Below are 20,640 nucleotides of genomic sequence, written 5' to 3'. Positions count from 1 at the left end.
CCAATTATGCCATTCACACCTAATCACCTCCATGCAGATTACTGTAAACTTCCCTCCACAAAAGAATGAGTACAATAACGGAAGGGCACTCCCCCAGGCCACCCCCCCCAAAGGAACTGTCTCCTCAATTTCCCCTTGGGACATTCATTGTCAGGTGACCTTTTTTGGCCTTTTTTTTTTTTTTTTACTATTGTTTCTCTTCTACATGCACAGCGTCTTAATTGATCATTTCTCACTGAGAATTGGATTCTTAAAGTGCAACACAGGAACTTACTATTAAAGATTTTTCTTCCTCAAGAAACTATCAGCGAAGTCTGAGGAAAAGGACTATAAGGCTCCAGAATGCCTGATGGTTTAATAACAAGCGCATGTTTTATGCATGTAAGATCAAAAAGGGTGACTTCTATGTCTACCAAGCTACGCGGAACTTAAACCAACTCATATCAATGCAGGGTTAGAATTAGGGCGGTAACTGGCTAAGCAAAGAGCAAACTCCAAAGAGCCCTCAAGCTTCAAGGGGAAAGAGAGGGCTAAGAAACAGCAATAAATAGCACCTAGGGGCCAGACAACCCCCACCTGAGCCAGCCACCTATGAGAAGGGTGGAGGCAACCCACCACCCCAATGCACTATGGCCTGCCAGGTGCCACCTGGAGAGAGGGAGGGGAAGAGAGAGCCCGGAACAAGGGGGAGGGGGGTGGTAAGCAAGGCTACTCTATAAAAGCAGACGGCCCCACGCTGCCTCCAAGGCCTCTCGCCTTCCCCGGGCTTAGAGGGGTGTCCACCTGTCTTCTCACACGCGCTTCTGGTAAACCTTCTGCCTGCTTACGCTCTGCGCCGGGAACTGGAGTCCTTTCTCAGAGCATGGCCAAGACCCTGGAAGCCGAAATCGGGCAACACTATTTTTAGCCCCACTTCATCTTCTGGCTTGCTACTCTGCAATTTTAAAGATGTGAAGAGGAAACGGGCGGGGGCTCATAAGAGGCCGCTGCCCCGCCTCCCAGCTCGGCCAGGGGACACGGAGCTTCCAGCTACTCAGAAAACCCCCCCAGGCCGGAACGCTTAGTTTTCAGTTTGCAAAACGACACCCATAACCCTCGCCGTTTTTCGCGGCGGGGGGGGGGCAGCACCGGCTCCAGGCTGGACCTTTAAGGCACCCCCCCCCCCCACGCAGGGCTGACCGCAGCCGGCTCGACTACACAAACTTGACCTTAAAAAGCACAGGAGCTCTTTCCCACCGGGGGCGCGTCGGGAAGGCCGGCCCCGAAGCTTTCCAGCCCCACCCAAAATCATCAAAATAAGTTTCCCCGTTGCCGAGCGCAGCCCCCGCACGCGCCCCCACCCCCCTCCCGGAGCCAGCCCGCTCCTCCTGGCAAGTGCCCCGGCTGGGGTCCCAGGCTGCAGGGAAGCTGGCCGGGGAGGGGCGGCGTGGCCGGGGGTCCCCTGTGGAACCCCTCGGCGCCCCTCACCTGCGCTGGCGGGTCCGGGTGGGTCCCGGACCCCAACGCCGCATCAGCCGTCCCCATCCCCACCCCCACCCCCCACCTCCGCCACGGGAAGGGTGCGTCGGGAGCCGCGTCCTTAGCGCCGGGGGCTGGTCCCGGGGAAACCCGTGTAGACGCGCTTCCTGGCCCCCTGCCCCCAGGGCCATCCGCAGACGCTCGGGGGCGCGGTGCAGCCTGCCGCCCTCCTTCCCAACCGCGGCCTGGGGGACTCTCCATCCTCCGACCGCGGGCGGCGGCGGCCGCGCACAACCCAGAACTTGCCCCCTCGGCCCGGCCGCGACCCCACCCCTGCCTCCCGCGTCCTCGCCGGCTCCTCCGAGTTCCGTGCGGGCCCGGAGCCGAGGGATCGGGCCCGGGCTCAGCGGCCCCTCGACGTTGCCCGCTCCCCACCCCCCGCCCCCCGCCCCGGGCCTCCGCCTGCGCCCCCAGCCCCCGGAGGGACGCGGGGCCAGGTGCTCCCCCGCGGCTGGAGGGGGCCCCGCGCCAGCCCCCGCGCGGCAGCCGCGCACCCCGCCGTCCCCGCCCGCCTGCGGTTCCCACTCAACTTACCAACCGCAGGGGAGGAGCCCCCGGCGCGGGGTCCCGCGGCTGCACGGCTGGGGACCTCCTCCCCGCCGCGGCGCCGCCGCCTCCCCCCGCCGGGGCCCTGCTCCCCGCGGCCGCGCGCCCTGCTGGGGACTCGCTGTCGCTCCGCCGGGGCCGGGAGGGCGCCGAGCTGCCCCCGTGACGTGCGGGGAAAGGAGGGGCGCCGCGCCGCGCCTCCCCCAGGCCGCCCGAGCTCCCCGCCCCTGCGCGCCGGGGCCCGCCGCGCTCTCCAGAGTCCCGAGGCCGCGCGCCCCCCGCGCCCCCCGCGCCTCCCGGGGGCTCTTCTCCGTCCCTGGATCCAACAGATGCGACGTCCGAGGCCGGCAGGACTCAGCGACGTGCCCGAAGCCACGCAGCGGGCGGCGACAGGGCAGCCTCACCCGGGGACTCCGGCTGCAGTCCTGCAGGAACCGCCTCGCGGACGGGAGGCCGCGCTCGCTGCCCTCGGAGGAGAGGCCGATGTGCCCCGCGGCCGCAGAGACGAAATTCCCACTTGAAAGCGCGGGAGGGGGCGGCTTCTTGCCCAACAAATCGGGTACAAAGTTGTTTCTCTACCAGTGCCTGCGCGCCCAGCGGACGCCCTCGGGCTTCCTCGGAACCTCCGAGCCGGGCGGGGCCGGGCGGGATCCGGTCCCAACCCGCTCACTGCGCGCGCGAAGGAAGGCGGCCCCCGACGGGACAGCGGCGCTTCCCGGGTCAAGCCTTGACCGCCGGAGCCGCGAGCTCCCGTGGCTCTGCTAACCCGGCGAGGCCCCCGCGGCCCGCGCGTTCGCGTCTCCTGCGGCGCCCCAGTCCCAGCCCGAGGCTCCCGGGCCTGCAGAGCGGGGGCGGCGGGCAGAACCCCGGCGGGGGGGTCCTTGCCGCCCGTCGATGGGAACCGAGGCCCGCTGGGGGCCGGTGGGCGGGGTCTGGGCGCCGGGACCCAGCCAAGGGGATGCGCAGGGTGCGCCACGAGGCGCTGATCTCACTGTCACCTCTGCGCCCAGCATCCCAAATGCGGAGCGGCCGTGGGACCCAACGTGCTTTCCGCCCAGCACCTAGGATGCTGCCCGGCGCAGTAGAGAGACCAAGCCTCCTCTGCTTTTTAAAAAAGCTCCTGGCACTCAGGGAATGAGAGTTTATTATCCATTTTACAGCCATCCCTTCAAACCAATGGCCGGCCTTGCACTCATCTCTTTCTCCGTATTGGGACATCCTCATGCTGGCAGAGACTTTGAAGGCCACATAATTCACCTTTGGTGGCCTCCCTCATCTACAGATCATGATACAAACAGCCGAGTCTTCCACGCTTCATCCTGGACACTGTTCTAAGCAATGTATGCAGATCAACACTCTCATCCTTACAACCCTCCGGGGGACATGCTTTTATTATGATTTTACAGATGAGTAGGGAGAGGCAAGTAAGGTGATATTAAATTTGCCAGTAAGTGGCAGAGCTATAGAATTTGGATCCAGGTGACTTGGGTCCAGAGTCCAGGCTCGTAACCATTGAGGAAACCAAGAGCTCCAGGACTGGAATTCATAGTTTTCACAATTGTCCTCTCTCTATTGATATTTGGATTCGTCTATTGTTTCCCTGATTTCCTTTAGGTCTTTCAGCTTAGTTAGCAGTTTTAAAAAAATCTCTGGTACGGCCCATGTCCAGTCCTCCTCACTGATTGTTTCAAATGCTTTAGTCTTCTCCTTTGCCTGGGACGCCATGTCCTGTTTCTTTGTATTTTTGCACTCTCTTGTTGAAACCTGCACACTTTGATATTTTAATGTGTTATCTCAGGAATTTAGATTCTAAGGTGTCTGTTCTGTAAGCTTGTATCCAGCTAGACTTAGGACAGAGCTTTCCTTGAATGCCAGAAGTGAGGGTTTAGAGATACACAATGATTTTAGAGAATAACTCCAGGCCAAAGCTTAGGGAACTGCCTGAATCTTTCTGCACAGGAGACTTGGGCTGCAGGTGTGGCCCTAGTAATTGCCCTGTTTGTGAGGACAGGAATGGCCCCTTTGCCCTAGGAAACATCTTCTGCCTGAGCATTATTACACTGTACGTCCTACAGCCAGAAATTCCTCGCCCCAGGCAGCACACTTGCTAACTCCCCTCAGTGTTTCTGGGAGAGGTGGTGAGCTGCCTTCTACATGCAGGGCACGTTTTGGGGTAGCAAGTCTCTCAGACCACGACCAGACAGATTAGGCCAGACCTGCATCCTCCCTGCATGTGCATGAGACTCTGCTCCCTCCTGAACCCCACCGGGGGGTCTGCAGTGGGGGTGGGGGCAGCTTCCTGCAGAGCCAGTGAGGGGCAGGGCAGAGGCCAGTCAAAGCGGCAGGAGATCTACAGCTTTTAAGTTACCTTTTCATTGATTTGATACTTGCCCTTTTACTGTAGTCCTTTAACTGTTTTCTGGAGCTTTGAGAAAGATCTTTCTCTCAGTTCTTGCTGGTTGTTCAAAGCTTCTATCGGGGGATGGCACCCTAAAACATCTCGCTCTGGACAGGAATTCAGATGGTCCACCAGTCATCGTGAGCACCGGCTCACGCTACAGGAGCTGCAAGTCATCTCAAGCAAGGAATGTGACAAAATACACACACACACACATACACACACAATATCCCTCCTAACTAGATCAATGTTATTATTTTGAATATCCTAACATAAAACATTCCAGTCCATTCCATTCACTCATTTGCAACCCTGTCTCCTGCGTCAACCTTTTCAACATAAAGTTAACCATTTCTGTGATGGTTCCTTAAAAAAGGTTTTAACATAAAGTTTATAAACTTTGTTTTGGTCTGTTCTATACGCAGACCATATCCAGTTCTCTCCCTGTCCTCGCCGCTGCCAATAGCTATTTTTCCTCCCAAGCAGGTTTCTGAAGGTGGGCAGCCCATGGCGGGCAGGCCAGGAGTATCCTGCCTCACTCTGTGGCTTATCCCTTGTGCTCAGCAGTCCCCCAAATCACTGCTGATGCAAATGCATTGCTTGAACTCGGGATGCAGAGTTGTAAGTCTCAGACTGTCCTCAAAGAAAGGCAGTTTAGTTACAGAGGCTGTACACCAGAAACATAAATAACCTAAGAGAGGAGATGCTAAAAGCCACTGACTGCAGCCAGACAGCCATCCGTGGGCAGCGGACTCGAGTTCAGCCAAGGGGACACAGTCACTGAGGACACCACCGACAACCTGACTCTAAGGGGAGGCCAATCTGAGCACATTTTTGAAGGGAAAATAGGAGAAGCAAAAATAAGTAAGGAGGGCCCATCGAAAGCACAGTCCCAAGGGGGAGGGTGCACCTGGCAGAATTTTACTTTTGGAGTTTCTTGCAGAAATGAGTGGCGGAAGGAATGCACATACCTTCCATACTGAGTATAAGGACATGGTGAATCACTTTTACTCTAGCAATAGCATGTTATAATTCTGCAGCACTAGCAAGTGTGCATTGCTCTCTCCTGTCAGTAATTTCTTTGGATATTTATGACGAACGTGAGAGAAAGAAATATCCATATTTTATAACGAAAAATTCTGAGGCACAAAGAAATCAGGTAACTTGCTGCAATAAAAGAGCAAGTCTGTCTCAGAGCTGTATTAAACACTTTGTGCCAGATATTCCTTGTTCAGGAATTTCCCACCAAATGCTGCTGTTTCCAGTGCCAGCCAGACCCTTGGCCCAGGAAAGCATTGAAGAGCAGACAGCCCTGCTACAAATGGAAGGCTCCAGGAAGGGTTTGTGAATCTCACATTGGAATTGTGATAATCACTCCCCAGAGGTCTGAATTGGTTTTACTAAACCTTCTGAGGATTCCCAGGGGTATTAAGGAGTTTCTCTCTTTGGCTTTGAGGGACATTATAGGATCCGGTGGCCTTCTGCAGAACATAGCTGATTATCTTAAGGAAATCGGGGTTGAATGAAGCTTAGGAAGAATGTTTCTAAGAAGTTGAAGCTGAGTACAAAAGACAAGAAAACCCCTTGCAGGGTGGTAAGTCGGCAGATATTGATAACAGAAACTCAGTATCTGGTCTTATCAGTGTGGAGTGACGGACAGATAACACATGTTGCCTTGTTCTGAAGACTTTATGGGAATCTATAACTAGCAGCCCGAAGCAAGCAAGAATTCGAGCCTGGGGCTGATTCTCTGGTGAATTAATGCATTTCCCTAGATTTTCCTCAACTTGAGGAGCAGATAGGATCTGCTTGCTTGATTCTCTGCTGACTGAGTCTTTAAAGGTATGTGTAAGGCTGAAATGCTTTTAATTCTGGAGTCCTGAATTCTTGCTTATGCAAAGTGCTACACTGGTGCTGCATGAGAATATAAACATATAAAAGACTTGAAGAAAATCCCACCTAATTTAGAAGACGTGGTGCATAGAAACTATATAGAAATGATATAAGCATAGCTGTAAAGGAATTTGTAGGCAGGTTTCTCATTACTCAGTTTTCTGTTCTGGTGGACCGTCTTGAAGAGGCCCCTCCTGGGCATTGTTTTCAAACAATGGCCTGCCCACTTCTGTGTCACCTTCTGGCCTGCTCCGTGGTCTTTATGACACATGACTAACTGAAATTGTTTATTTACTCTGCTCCTGGGCTATAATATCCATGAGGACTTCATCTTGCTCTTTGCTGTGTCCCTAGCACCTAAAACAATGTTAGGCACATTTTAGGTACTTATTAAGTATTTTTTGAATAAATGAATAGAGCACGTATTATGTGACTGGAAATGGGCTGAGATCACTTGGATTAACATAGTAGTTCCCAAATTTGTCTGAGAAGACTTGTCTAGGAACCTGTTAAAAAAATTTCCTGGGGATTCTGATTTAGTAAACCTGTGAAGGAGGCCGGGAGCTTGTATTTTTTTTTTTTTTTTAATTTTTTTATTAATCAAAGAAAAGAAAAGAAATTAACACAACATTTAGAAATCATTCCATTCTACAAATGCACTCAGTAATTCTTAGTATCATCACATAGATGTATGATCATCATTTCTTAGTACATTTGCATCGATTTAGGAAAAGAACTAGCAAAACAGCAGAAAAAAATATAGAATGTTAATATAGAGAAGAGAATTAAAATAATAATACTAATAATATATATATATATATAAAGGAAAAAGAAAAAAAACAAAAACAAAAGATACAAACACACAAACAAACAAAAAACCATATTTCAGGTGCAGCTTCATTCAGTGTTCCAACCTAGTTACATTACACCCAGGTATCATTGTGCTGTCCATTTTTGAGTTTTTGTATCTAGTCCTGTTGCACAGTCTGTATCCCTTCAGCTCCAATTACCCATTATCTTACCCTGTTTCTAACTCCTGCTGGTCTCTGTTACCAATGATATATTCCAAGCTGATTCTCGAATGTCGGTTCACATCAGTGGGACCTTACAGTATTTGTCCTTTAGTTTTGGGCTAGACTCACTCAGCATAATGTTCTCTAGGTCCATCCATGTTATTACATGCTTCATAAGTTTATTCTGTCTTAAAGCTGCATAATATTCCATCGTAGGTATACGCCACAGTTTGTTTAGCCACTCGTCTGTTGATGAACATTTTGGCTGTTTCCATCTCTTTGCAATTGTAGATAATGCTGCTATAAACACTGGTGTGCAAATGTTCGTCTGTGTCTTTGCCCTTAAGTCCCTTGAGTAGATACCTAGCAGTGGTATTGCTGGGTCGTAATCCATTCTGCCATTCTATGTCTTTTGATTGGGAAATTCAGTCCATTAACTTTTAGTATTATTACTGTTTGGATAATATTTTCCTCTACCATTTTGGCTTTTGTATTATATATATCATATCTGATTTTCCTTCTTTCTACACTTTACTCCATACCTCTCTCTTCTGTCTTTTCATATCTGACTCTAGTGCTCCCTTTAGTATTTCTTGCAGAGCTGGTCTCTTGGTCACAAATTCTCTCAGTGACTTTTTGTCTATAAATGTTTTAATTTCTCCTTCATTTTTGAAGGACAATTTTGCTGGATATAGGAGTCTTGGTTGGCAGTTTTTCTCTTTTAGTAATTTAAATATATCATCCCACTGTCTTCTAGCTTCCATGGTTTCTGCTGAGAAATCTACACATAGTCTTATTGGGTTTCCCTTGTATGTGACAGATTGTTTTTCTCTTGCTGCTTTCAAGATCCTCTCTTTCTCTTTGACCTCTGACATTCTAACTAGTAAGTGTCTTGGAGAACGCCTATTTGGGTCTATTCTCTTTGGGGTGCGCTGCACTTCTTGGATCTGTAAATTTAGGTCTTTCATAAGAGTTGGGAAATTTTCAGTGATAATTTCTTCCATTAGTTTTTCTCCTCCTTTTCCCTTCTCTTCTCCTTCTGGGACACCCACAACACGTATATTTGTGCGCTTCATATTGTCATTCAGTTCCCTGATCCCCTGCTCAAGTTTTTCCATTCTTTTCCCTATAGTTTCTGTTTGTTTTTGGAATTCAGATGTTCCATCCTCCAGTTCACTAATTGTAGCTTCTGTCTCTTTAGATCTACCATTGTAGGTATCCATTGTTTTTTCCATTTTTTCTTCTTTGTCCTTCACTCCCATAAGTTCTGTGATTTGTTTTTTCAGATTTTCTATTTCTTCTTTTTGTTCAGCCCATGTCTTCTTCATGTCCTCCCTCAATTTATTGATTTGGTTTTTGAAGAATTTTTCCATTTCTGTTCGTATATTCAGCATTAGTTGTCTCAGCTCCTGTATCTCATTTGAACTATTGGTTTGTTCCTTTGACTGGGCCATATCTTCAATTTTCCGAGCGTCATCCATTATTTTCTGCTGGTGTCTGGGCATTTGATCAGATTTCCCTGGGTGTGGGACCCAGCTGGTTGAAAGCTTTTTCTGTGAAATCTCTGGGCTCTGTTTTTCTTTTCCTGCCCAGTAGGTGGCGCTCGTGGCGCTCGTCTGTCTGCACGGCAGTCGGCCGGGGAAGCCGCGCGTGGAGGTGGGGGTCGCTGGCCGCCGCGGCTTGGGAGAGTGCCGGTCCTAATTGCCCAGCTGGCCCGAAACGCCAAGCGTGACGGGAGGGCCCCGCTATCCAACGTTCCCAGTCAGACCGGGGAGCCACGTGCGTGGAGGGGACCCCAGTTGCCAGCCGACCCGGCCGGGAAAACGCACGCCCCTCGGGTAGCTCACCGCAGCAGATTCTCCCTGCCCGTTCAGCTGTTCCAGAATGGGGTACGCTGTCTTTTTGGTCTCTGTCGTGACTCCGGGAGCTGTTTCGTATTGTTTCTGTTTCTTTAGTTGCTTTTCTGGAGGAGGAACTAAGACCCGCGCGTCTTACTAAGCCGCCATCTTCTCCGGACGGGAGCTTGTATTTTTAAGAAGCATCCCAGGTGATTCTTTTAACGGTAAACTGGATTAATTTGGTGATTGAGGGTGGGTGGGAAAGAGAAGTGAAGTGATAAGAGCAGGTTCCAGAGGTCAGTGGCCACTTTTATTATTAGAATCGTCGGGGGGGAATTAGGGGAGAAACGTCTACCCAGACCCGACTCCAGACCAATTAAATCCGAATCTCCAGAAGGAGTTGGGAGCAGCAGGTGATTGAATGTGCTGAAATCCTCTCCCAAGACCTGTGGAAATTCTGTACACATATTCTCAGCATCTTGCTAGTCGGTGCCCCGTGGATGGGATGCTGTCTGGAGGGGGCATGTGCAGGGACTTATGCAATAACCCAGTTTGGGAAAAGCTGTAGTACCATTATGCTACTGTAAAAAGAAAATAAAGTGTGTGGATATATATTTTTATTAAGTATTATATAGAGCAACAGATGGATGTAATCTGTTGTGCTTCGTGGCTGGAGCAGAGGGCAGCATCAAAAACATTTGCACGGTGAGAAAGCTAAGCACCCTTGGAATGGGCAGGGCTGAGCCAAGAGAGAGCCAAAATGCTCTATTTATAATAAAGTGGGGAAAAACATAGGAGAATTCTGAGTTTCTCTGGCAAATAAAGGTGAGAGGTGGCCCAGGAGAGAGAAGGGAAAGATGTGAAGAGTCTATAGGAGACTCTCAATCTGGCAGCATATTAGAATCAACTGTGGAGCTTAAAAAAAATACTAATGTCCAGACATACACAAAGATTGTGCTGTAATGGGGTATGGGCGTGTAAAATGTGTGTGTGTGTGTGTGCTGCAGCAGAGCTGACAATCAGTGGCTTAGAGAGAAAGGGGGAGCCTGGGCAATATAATCCTCATAATAATACCAGTTCTCAGCTGGGGAGCAGTCACCCCACGCCAGCCGCTCGGACGCTGACTTTCACGTGGATTAGGCCATCTGAGCCCCTGCTTCCCTGGCTAGTGATTGCTTTAGGAATGGACACAATTCCGGCCAGTGAGACTCAAGTGTCTTGGGACTTGGAAGGTTTCTTCCCCAAAGAAGCACCTTGGAAGACAACATGTCTTTTTTTTTTTTTTTTTAATTGAGAAATCTTCACACACATACAGTCCAACCAAAGTATAAAATCAATGGCTCACAAAGTCATCACATAGTTGTATATTCATCACCATGATCATTTTTAGGACATTTGCATCACTCCAGAAAAATAAATGAAAAGAAAACAAGCCTCATACATCCCGTATCCCTTACTCCTCCCTCTCATTGACCACTAGTGTTTCCATCTACCCGGTTTTTATTTTTACCCCATATCCACCCCCCCATTATTTATTTATTTTTTTGTTCTTATTTTTTTACTCATCTGTCCATACTCTGGATAAAAGGAGCATCAGATATGGAATGAAAATAAATAATATGGGGAACAAATGTTAAAATAAATTTAGTTTGAAATGATAGTGATCAATGAAAGGGAGGGGTATGTATACATTTTTTTTCTGTTTTCATTTTATTTCTTTTTCTGAATAGATGCAAATATTCCAAGAAAGATTATGATGATGAATATGCAACTATGTGATGATATTGTGAATTACTGATTATATATGTAGAATGGAATGATCAAAATAGGAATGTTTGCATTTGCTTTGTGTTTTTTGATATTTAAAAAAATAAAATAAAAAGATTTTTTAAAAAAAGGAGCATCAGACACGTTTTCACAATCACACAGTCACATTGTAAAAAGCTATATATTTATATAATCGTTCCAGTTTTCCAACACTTAGGACTACCTGTCTGAAAGGAAACAGGTTTCCTTGTTAGGTATGAAGTATCCCGGAGATGTTCAGGAAGAAGTCAGCTTTATAGAAAGAATGCAAATATCAGGTAGAATACTGGGTTGTTAGATATTATTTGATGTCTCTTCAATGGCTCTGGGTCAGGAGTTTGGGAATCTGGGAGTTTCATTTAGAACCCAGAATAGGCAAAACATTTAGCAAACACCCCAAATTACCAAGTCTTCTCATGAGGGTTATTTAAAATAAGGTACTCTGAGGCTTCCAACCCTAGTTGGAATAGATCCTTCTGTTCTCTAGAATGGGGGATGGTTCACATGCCTCAAAGGCCCTGGCTGCTGTCAGTTATCAGTTGGCACATAAAATACAGTAGATGAGCTTGGAAAATTAAGTTTGAGAATTTGATTATTAAAATGAAAATTTAGAATTGCAAGATTTCTTGTATTTTAGAATATATATGACTTTTATAAATCGTAACCACCAAAAAGGGCAGCTTTTAATTATTCTTTGAAAAAATTTAATTACAAAAGAAATATGGTTTTTTTTGTATTTAAAAAAACTTTTTATTTTGAGATACTTTCAAATTTACAGGGCAGTTTAAAAATAATACAAACTTCAAGAAGTCTAGCATACTGCTATCCCCCAGATGCCCAGATCCGCCAATATTAACATTTTATCGTTATTTGCCATATCGTTCTATCTATCCATCTATCAATCCATCTATCTACCTGCTCGACTTTCTGCCTATGTATTTATCAATCCATTTCCTGAGCAGGAGTGTAGACTGTATGCATTATGCTCCTTGAACACTTAATGCTGCCATGTGTATTTCCTAAGAACAAGGACATTCACTTCTGTAATTACCTTAAGTGCAGTTATCAAGCACAAGAAATTTAACATTGACATAAAGCTTGCAGTCTATATTTCAATTTTCTCATGTCCCAATAATCCTTTTGAACTGTTTCTCCAGCTCTATTAGATTCTGTCCAGGAGCATGTTTTGCATTGAATTGCAATTGTCTCTTTAGTTGCTCTCTATTATTATTATTATTTTTTGAATTGACTTTTATTAATTTTTTTTGAAATTGAAGGACCATGTATACAATATAAATTTCCAGCCACTCCTAAGCATACCATTCAGTGGGATTACATGCGCTGTGTTGTGAAACCCACACCACCTTCCATTACACAAACCTTCCCCACGTCCCACGCAGAAGCCCTACGTGCATTATGCGCACATTCCCCGCTGCTGCCCATGAGCGGCATCCCACACGCGACTTTCTTTCTCCGTGAGCTTGCGTGTTCTCTGATATTTTCTTTATAGTCACCATGGGGCTTAAGTTTAATATCCTAAATCTGTAAGAATCTTGTTTGCTTTGATACAAATGTAACTTCAATAGTGCGCTGGTTGAAAATAATTTATGTACCTTAGAAAAGCCACATTTAATCCTAAACAATCTTGTTTGGAGCAACTGTTGCTTTTAATCCCTATTCAGCACTGTATGTTGGAAACTTGATTAGGTTAGCTCCACAGAGATGGGACTTGCCCAATTGTGGGTGTTAACTTTTGAATGCAGGGAGATGTGACTTCACTCATTCCATGTGGGGCTTGATTAGTTTACTGGAATTCTTTAAAAGAGGAAGCATTTTGGAGAGGGTCCCTTTTTTTTTTTTTTTTTTTTTTTTGAGAATGACGAGAGCCAGAGCCCATTCAACCAGAGACCTCTGGAGATGAAGAAGGAATAAGCCACTGGAAGAGCTTCATGAAGCAAGAGGCCTGGAGAGAAAGCTAGCAGACATCGCCATGTTCACCATGTGCCTTTCCATGAACTTCATCACCCTTCTTGAACCAAGGTAACTTTTACTGGATGCCTTAATTTGGACATTTTAATAGACTTGCTTTAATTGGGGCATTTTCTCAGCCTTAGAACTGTGAACTAGCAACTTATTAAATTTCCCTTTTGAAAAGCCATCTGTTTCTGGTATGTTGCATTCTGGCTCTAGCAAACTGGAACAAGTAGTATACACAAACTTTGTTCTTATATCCCTCTGACCCTCCACTTTTATGTAGTTCTTCTCACAAATGACGTATTTATATATTATGAGTCCAAAACTACTGATTTATCATGATATTTTATGCATTATATTAGATACCATAGGAAGTAAAAAATAGAATTACTAATCAAAAGTACAATAAAGCTAACATTTATATTTGCCCTTGTCATTTTCATTGTGGGAATAATTATTTCTTCATGTGTCTTTGATCTATTGTCTACTGCCCTTTCTTTCAACATGCAGAACTTTAGCATCTCTTTTAGGGTCAGTCTACTAGTGACAAACTCCCTCTGTTTTTGTTTATATGTTTATATATATATATATCTCCCTCGTTTTGAAAAAGCTTTTCCAGATATAGGATTCTTAGTAGCAATTTTTTTTTTGCTTTAAGCACTTTAAATATGTGTGCTGGTTGGGTTCAGGTGCCAACTTGGCCAAGTGATGATGCCCAGTTGTCTGGTCAGACAAGCACTGGCCATGCTGCAAGAATATTTTGTGCCTGGTTGATAAACCAGAAGCCTGTTTTATTACATTATCAGTCAGTTTATTGCATCTGTGACTGATTACATCTATAATCAACTAATTGTGTCTTCCACAAATGACAGAATCCAATCAGCTGATTTGATTCCATCAGTTGAAGACTTTTAAGGGAAAAGTGAGAATTTTTGCTGTTTCTTCAGCCAGCCAGCCTCTCCTATGGAGTTCTTTGAGACCCTTCATCAGAGTAGTCAGCCTTGCAACCTGCTCTACAGATTTTGGACTCTTGCATTCCCACGGTTGTGTGAGACACTTTCATAAATCTTATATTTTATATATTTATATATTTGATATATAAATCTCTTGTTGGTTCTGTTTTTGTAGGGAACCCTAACTAATACAGCTTAGTACCAGGAGTAGTTCTTGGGAAGCAGAATCTTAAAAATGGGTTTTTATGATTGGTTTTCTACTCTGATTAGATTCAAAGGCACTAATGATTCTATTTCCAATAATCAAGATGGTACAGACAGTCCATCATGGCATGAGTTGGCAATAGAGATATTCAAAATATCACCATTTACTTCTGCTAATTGTACACTTACATGAAGCAAGGCTCTGGGTGAGAGTGTTTTTGGCACCTTAATGGAGTTTTGTGGAGTTAAGAGGTATAATGATGTTGGCTGGTTGTTCTTAGATTGCTGGATACAGTTATGAGAGAAAAGGATGAGCTGAAGGCTTCCAAGTTGCAACTTAAATGCCATATGAAAGATTTAGAAATTTCTATTGTGCCCTGAAATAAAATCTTATTTCCTGTGGTCTCAGACTTGAGTTCTCTGAAAATCAGACCCAGAGACTTATTGTACAAGTAGCAGATTTACAGTGTTGCAGGATGTCTGCTCTTTAAGTCAGGGCTTTGGAAAAGAGTGGGGTCCTGAAACTTGGGGTGGACATATGGGTTGATAATGATTGCAGTGAGGACATGGAAATCCTGGATTCTGCTGAGACTTTGCTAGATAGACCTGTAATGGTGTGTCCTGAGGAAACAGCTATCCAACCTCCAGCCTGCCTTGAGGAAACAGCTTCCAGGACTCCAGTCTACCCTAAGGAGTCTGCCACCCAATCTCCACCTAAAGAGATTAATCCTTCAATGGCTGCTAAACCTGTAACCACCTCCCCTGGGGAAACAGCCCTTACTTTAACTGGAACAGAGATTAATCCTGTTTCACCAGATGAAACTGCAATGGAATGCCCTGAGATAATTGGCTTGAAAGACACTTCTCATTCTTTTCACGACCCTCCCCAACCATCCCTCTTTCTTCCAGACCTATACCTAAACTAAAGTCTCGACAGCCTTCAAAAGGTGAGGTACAAAATGTGACCCATGAGGAGGTGGGCCATGCTCCAAAAGAACGGAATGAGTTTTCCAATTTAAATAGACAGAAATCAGGGGAATATGTGTGGAAATGGATATCAAAGGTGTGAGATAATGGTGGAAGAAATATGAAGTTGTATCAAGCTGAATTTATTGATATGAGTCCACTAAGCAGAGATTCTGCATTCATTGCTATAGCTCAAGGAGTTAGAAAGTATGTGTACTGGTTTGGAAGGATTTGTGCATTCTAGAAAAGCCATGTCTTAATCCTAATCCGATCTTGTAGGAGCAACCTTTCTCTTAACCCCTATTCAGTACTATATATTGGAAATTTGATTAGATGTGACTCACTCAATTGTGGGTATTAACTTTTGAATAGAGGGAGATGTGACTCCACCTGTTCCACATGGGTCTTGATTAGTTTAGGAATCCTTTGAAAGAGGAAACATTTTGGAGAGTTTCAAAATAACTAAGAGAATCACAGAGTCCACAGCTAGCGACCTTTGGAGATGAAGAAGTAGAGTGACCCCAAGGAGCTTCATGAAGCAAGAGCCCTGGAGAGAAAGCTAGTAGATGTCACTGTGTTCGCCATATCCCTTTCCAGATGAGAGAGAAACCCTGAATTTCATCGGCCTGTCTTGAGTGATGGTAACCTCTTGTCAGTGTCTTAATTTGGACATTTTCATAGACTTGCTTTAATTGGGACATTTTCTAGGTCTTAGAACTGTAAACTAACAACTTATTAAATCACCCCTTTTAAAAGCCCTTCTAGTTCTGGTATATCACATTCTGGCAGCTAGCAAAACTAGAACAGTATGTTGACAGTTTATTTGGGTGGTTGGCTGAAACATGGATCAAAAAGTGACCAACATTATGTGCCAGTTTGAAAGTATTATATATTCCAGGAAAGCCGAGTTTTAATCCTGATCCAATCTTGTGGGACCAACCTTTTCTTTAATCCTGATTCAACACTGTAAATTAGAAATTTCTGATTAGATGATCTCCATGACTATGTGACACACCCAATAATGGGTGTGACCTTTTGATTAGATGGAGATGTGACTCCATCCATTCCAGGTGGGTCTTGATTACTAGAGTCTTTAAAAGAGGAAATATTTTGGAGAAAACTCAGAAATGACAGAAGCCTCAGAACCAACAGAGAGAGAGTGACAGACCCTTCAGAGCAGAGCTGATATAGATGCCGACACCTGGAAAACAGAGATGGGTGTTTGGAGATGCTTGAAGCCCAGCAGACATTGCTGTGAGATGTTAAGCAAGCTTGAACTGAGAGAGAGCCAAGGGAAGCCAAAAGATGAAAGCCATCCCTGGAGACACAAAGTGAGGAACCCCCACAGGAATAGAGACTGAAATCACAGAGCCCAGGAACAAGGAACAAGCAGAAGCCAGCCACATGACTTCCCAGCTGACCGAAGTATTCCTGACCCATCAACCTTCCTTTCCCTGGATGTGTTAGTTTGGACATTTTTATAGGCTTAGAACTGTCAACTTGTAACTTATTAAATCCCCTTTTTAAAAGCCATCCCAGACTTCCGGAGAAGATGGCGGCTTAGTAAGACACACGGATCTTAGTTTCTTCTCCAGGACAGCTACTAGGGGAGTAGAAACGATACAGAACAGCTCCCAAAGCCACGACAGAGATAAAAAAGACAGCGTACCCCATCCTGGAACGGCTGGCTGGCTGAGAGAAGCCGCTCAGGTGAGATCGCCGAGGGGCACGGGCTTCACCGGGTGGGGCGGCAAGCGGCCGGAGTCACTCCCTTCCCCCTTCCCGGGCCGGCTGGGAGAATTGGACAGGCGGTCCCCTCAAACCGCGGCGGCTGGCGCCCACACGACACGTGGCCCCCCGGACCAACTGAGAGAATTGGATCGGAAATCCCCAGGCCGCGGAGAACGGTGACGGGTGGGAGAGGCCCCTTCCAAACCCGTGACTCCCCAGGAACGTGCACTCTCCCGGGCGGGCCGCTGCCGCTGGCGCCCTCCCGCCACACTTGTCGCCCCGGGCCGACTAGGAAATTCGGATGGGCACTTTCCCGGGCTGCAGCGGCCAGCGACCCTCCCCGCGTTCGGACCCCGGGCCGGCTCGCACTCTTCCAAGCCGCTTCGGCTAGCGAACCTCCCGGACGGCGAGAGTTTTCCAAAGTTAAAGGTCCCACAGCACCTTTTACTGGTGGGACCCGCAGACAAACGTGTGCCACGAGCGCCACCTACTGGGCAGGATAAGAAAAACAGAACCCAGAGATTTCACAGAAAAATCTTCCAAACTTTTGGATTCAATACCCAGGGAAATCTGTCTAAATGCGCAGACGCCAACAGAAGATAACGGATCACGCTCAAATAATTGAAAATATGGCCCAGTCAAAGGAACAAACCAATAGTTCAAATGAGATACAGGAGCTGAGACAACTAATGCTGAATATACGAACAGAAATGGAAAACCTCTTCAAAAACGAAATCGATAAATTGAGGGAGGACATGAAGAAGACATGGGCTGAACATAAAGAAGAAATAGAAAAACTGAAAAAACAAATCACAGAACTTATGGAAGTGAAGGACAAAGTAGAAAAGATAGAAAAAACAATGGCTACCTACAATGATAGATTCAAAGAGACAGAAGATAGAATTAGTGATTTGGAGGATGGAACATCTGAATTCCAAAAAGAAACAGAAACTATCCAGAGAAGAATGGAAAAATTTGAACAGGGTATCAGGGAACTGAAGGACAATATGAAGCGCACAAATATACGTGTTGTGAGTGTCCCAGAAGGAGAAGAGAAGGGAAAAGGAGGAGAAAAACTAATGGAAGAAATTATCACTGAAAATTTCCCAACTCTTATGAAAGACCTAAAATTACAGATCCAAGAAGTGCAGCGCACCCCAAAGAGAATAGTCCCAAATAGGCATTCTCCAAGACACTTACTAGTTAGAATGTCAGAGGTCAAAGAGAAAGAGAGGATCTTGAAAGCAGCAAGAGAAAAACAATCCATCACATACAAGGGAAACCCAATAAGACTATGTGTAGATTTCTCAGCAGAAACCATGGAGGCGAGAAGACAGTGGGATGATATATTTAAATTACTAAAACAGAAAAACTGCCAACCAAGACTCCTATATCCAGCAAAATTGTCCTTCAAAAATGAGGGATTAATCAAAACATTCTCAGACAAAAAGTCACTGAGAGAATTTGTGACCAAGAGACCAGCTCTGCAAGAAATACTAAAGGGAGCACTAGAGTCAGAACCGAAAAGACAGAAGAGAGAGGTATGGATAAGAGTGTAGAAAGAAGGAAAGTCAGATATGATATATATAATAAAAAAGGCAAAATGGTAGAGGAAAATATTATCCAAACAGTAATAACACTAAATGTTAATGGACTGAATTCCCCAATCAAAAGACATAGACTGGCAGAATGGATTAAAAAACAGGATCCTTCTATATGCTGTCTACAGGAAACACATCTTAGACCCAAAGATAAACGCAGGTTGAAAGTGAAAGGTTGGGAAAAGATTTTTCATGCAAATAACAACCAGAAAAGAGCAGGAGTGGCTATACTAATATCCAACAAGTTAGACTTCAAATGTAAAACAGTTAAAAGAGACAAAGAAGGACACTATATACTAATAAAAGGAACAATTAAACAAGAAGACATAACAATCATAAATATTTATGCACCGAACCAGAAAGCTCCAAAATACATGAGGAATACACTGCAAACACTGAAAAGGGAAATAGACACAAATACCATAATAGCTGGAGACTTCAATTCACCACTCTCATCAATGGACAGAACATCTAGACAGAGGATCAATAAAGAAATAGAGAATCTGAATATTACTATAAAGGCGCTAGAATTAATAGACATTTATAGGACATTAAATCCCACAACAGCAGGATACACCTATTTCTCAAGTGCTCATGGATCATTCTCAAAGATAGACCATATGCTGGGTCACAAAGCAAGTCTTAACAAATTTAAAAAGATTGAAATCATACACAACACTTTCTCGGATCATAAAGGAATGAAGTTGGAAATCAATAATAGGCAGAATGCCAGAAAATTCACAAATACGTGGAGGCTCAACAACACACTCTTAAACAACGAGTGGGTCAAAGAAGAAATTGCAAGAGAAATTAGTAAATACCTCGAGGCAAATGAAAATGAAAACACAACATATCAAAACTTATGGGATGCAGCAAAGGCAGTGCTAAGAGGGAAATTTATTGCCCTAAATGCCTATATCAGAAAAGAAGAAAAGGCAAAAATGCAGGAATTAACTGTCCACTTGGAAGAACTGGAGAAAGAACAGCAAACTAATCCCAAAGCAAGCAAAAGGAAAGAAATAACAAAGATCAGAGCAGAAATAAATGAAATTGAAAACATGAAAACAATAGAGAAAATCAATAAGACCAGAAGTTGGTTCTATGAGAAAATCAATAAGATTGATGGGCCCTTAGCAAGATTGACAAAAAGAAGAAGAGAGAGGATGCAAATAAATAAGATCAGAAATGGAAGAGGAGACGTAACTACTGACCTCACAGAAATAAAGGAGGTAATAACAGGATACTATGAACAACTTTACGCTAATAAATACAACAATTTAGATGAAATGGACGGGTTCCTGGAAAGACATGAACAACCAACTTTGACTGAAGAAGAAATAGATGACCTCAACAAACCAATCACAAGTAAAGAAATTGAATTAGTCATTCAAAAGCTTCCTATAAAGAAAAGTCCAGGACCAGATGGCTTCACATGTGAATTCTACCAAACGTTCCAGAAAGAATTAGTACCAATTCTCCTCAAACTCTTCAAAAAAATCGAAGTGGAGGGAAAACTACCTAATTCATTCTATGAAGCCACCATCACCCTCATACCAAAACCAGGCAAAGATATTACAAAAAAAGAAAACTACAGACCAATCTCTCTAATGAATATAGATGCAAAAATCCTCAATAAAATTCTAGCAAATTGTATCCAACAACACATTAAAAGAATTATACATCATGACCAAGTAGGATTCATCCCAGGTATGCAAGGATGGTTCAACATAAGAAAATCAATTAATGTAATACACCATATCAACAAATCAAAGCAGAAAAATCACATGATCATCTCAATTGATGCAGAGAAGGCATTTGACAAGATTCAACATCCTTTCCTATTGAAAACACTTCAAAGGATAGGAATACAAGGGAACTTCCTTAAAATGATAGAGGGAATATATGAAAAACCCACAGCTAATATCATCCTCAATGGGGAAAAATTGAAAACTTTCCCACTAAGATCAGGAACAAGACAAGGATGTCCATTATCACCACTATTATTCAACATTGTGTTGGAGGTTCTAGCCAGAGCAATTAGACAAGAAAAAGAAATACAAGGCATCAAAATTGGAAAGGAAGAAGTAAAACTATCACTGTTTGCAGACGATATGATACTATACGTCGAAAACCCGGGAAAATCCACAACAAAACTACTAGAGCTAATAAATGAGTACAGCAAAGTAGCAGGTTACAAGA

At 44.8% G+C, this 20,640-nt stretch overlaps 1 protein-coding gene across 3 annotated transcripts in view; it reads right to left on the bottom strand.

Annotated features, from left to right (window-relative positions):
* GCNT4 (glucosaminyl (N-acetyl) transferase 4) overlaps positions 1–20,640 on the bottom strand; it is a 79,327-nt gene that overhangs the window by 23,826 nt on the left and 34,861 nt on the right. The window contains exon 1 of one of the 3 annotated variants that reach the window (XM_077139450.1): positions 2,469–2,564. The exons of 1 other annotated variant lie outside the window; for it this stretch is intronic. The gene's annotated coding sequence lies outside the window, so the exon portion shown is untranslated. Of the gene's footprint in view, positions 1–2,052; positions 2,128–2,468; positions 2,565–20,640 lie in introns of those variants that run through there. One more of the 3 variants, XM_077139449.1, reaches the window with a different exon arrangement.

The sequence above is a fragment of the Tamandua tetradactyla genome, chromosome 21, assembly GCF_023851605.1.
Source record: "Tamandua tetradactyla isolate mTamTet1 chromosome 21, mTamTet1.pri, whole genome shotgun sequence".
NCBI classification, from domain to species: Eukaryota; Metazoa; Chordata; class Mammalia; order Pilosa; family Myrmecophagidae; genus Tamandua; species Tamandua tetradactyla.
This window is presented reverse-complemented; position numbering and strand designations above follow the sequence as displayed.